Genomic DNA, 1,903 nt, shown 5'->3' with positions numbered 1-1,903 from the left:
TCAAAATATTAAGCACGAATATATAATATACGAATATTATTATACACGAACATATACACGAATCACATGCGTCTCATATAATACATGTAATCAGACGTACTTTTGAATGGTAGTTCCCAGGTCATGATAATAACAACCTCAGAGTCGCACGCTGCGACTATAGTAGCATAACTCAACTGCCATATATGTACAGGCTTTACAGGCAGTTCCTATAGATCGCAAGAAGGGTACAGCACGATATACTAGGCTAATCAGGTTTGAATGGCCTCTCCAGGGACTTCTGCTTGTGCTGGGCAGACACCACATCCCTCTTTAGGCACCAGCAGTAGTCGGCCAGAAAGATGACATCCCCCCGTTCTTGACAGTGTTCCTCCATCACTCTGATGTCCTTGTGAAAACGCTCCCCCTGCTTTTCACTGGTCTCCACAATTCTCTGCAAAAGAGTCCAGATGAGATCTGAGGAAGTGGATTTTCACCGACATGCCTGCATCTAGTCGGCGGAGACTCTCCATCAGCTTATCAACAGCTTTCTCATACTCTGGACTATGGTGGTTGCCCAGGAAGTTGGCAATGATCGACTTCAGGGCCAGCCAAGCAGAGAGTTCAGAGGAATTCAATGATTCATCGCAGCTAGTGTCCTTGATAAGCTTTCTTATCTGAGGGCAATCGAATATCCCCACTTTCAGTTTCTCTTTGCTTATGCATGGAAACTTCTATCACAGAAAATTGAATCTTCCACCTTCTTTGTCCAGTGCCTTCACGAAATTCTTCATGAGACCCATTTTTATGTGCAGTGGTGGGAGGAGAATCTTGTGCGGTTCGACTAGAGGGTGGGACAGAATACTGTGTGAGCTGGGTTGTAGTCCATGTCTAGATGGCCACTCTCATCGGAAATAATGCTGGTCGTCTGCCTGGCTGTCCCACAGGCACATGAAGCATGGATACTTTGTGTACCCACCCTGAAGTCCTAGGACGTGACCAGCTACCTTGGGAGCTCCACAGATCAACCAACCATGGTCCTTGTAGTTGACAGCAGACAGCAGACGTTCCATGCTGTTGTGGGTTTTCCCCATTTCAGCTGAGTGTGCAACAGGGATTGAAGCAAACTTGTTGTTGTGTTCAGAAGAATCACCTTGAGATTCCTACTCGACGAGGTGATGAAAAGCCTCCATTCTGTAGTGTCATACTTCAAACCCATCACTTTAGTCAGGTAGGTGATGTTGTTGCTGTAAATGAGAGAAGACGCCTCATGAAACGAGAAGTATTATTGGAACTCTTTCTTTTAGTTTTGATACCAAAAGAATATTGTCTCCGGTGCCAGCAGACGTTTCTCACGAAGGTGCGAACCCAGCAGCTGATCAGACTCCTCGGACAGATTTAAGTCCTGCGTCAAATCATTGAGCTCAGCTTGGCTCAGTGGCACCGGTCAGTCTCCCTCAGTGGCTCAAATGTACCAGACTCGTCTGCATCAGTCACATCTCTAGACTCAGAGTCAGACGATGATCCCATGTTGACGTCAGGTTCAAGAACAGGAACATCTGGGCCGTGGGGGACTGGCTTGACGGCTGATGGAATGTCAGGATACTGAACATGATGTTTGTTCTTGCGACTGATGCCCTGTAGATTCGTCATACAAAAATAACAGCCTGTGGTGCGATCTTTACTTTCCCTCCACACCATCGGAACACCAAACGGCATATTCTCCTTCGTTTTGTTCCTCCAATCCTGTAGGTATTGAACACATATTTTGCAACAGATATGGGAGGTGAACGGCTTATCTTGGTCGCCTAGTTTGACTCTGAAGTAAGTTTCTTACAAATTATATTGTAAGATATGGCAGCAGCGAACGTACGAACCTCGTCTATGAATCTACAGTGAATTCCTACAAAATACAAGCTACAAG

The 1,903-nt window shown here is 45.8% G+C and overlaps 1 pseudogene; it reads right to left on the bottom strand.

Moving 5' to 3' along the window:
* Nucleotides 1-1,282: 1,282 nt before the first annotated feature.
* On the bottom strand, nucleotides 1,283-1,632 carry LOC145398664 (uncharacterized; annotated as a pseudogene).
* Nucleotides 1,633-1,903: the final 271 nt, after the last annotated feature.

This window comes from Coenobita brevimanus, chromosome 46 (genome assembly GCF_032717465.1).
Source record: "Coenobita brevimanus isolate Jiangsu-jjx chromosome 46, ASM3271746v2, whole genome shotgun sequence".
Lineage (NCBI taxonomy): Eukaryota > Metazoa > Arthropoda > Malacostraca > Decapoda > Coenobitidae > Coenobita > Coenobita brevimanus.
Note: the sequence above shows the minus strand (reverse complement) of the source record. Positions and strands in the feature narration are given on the sequence as shown.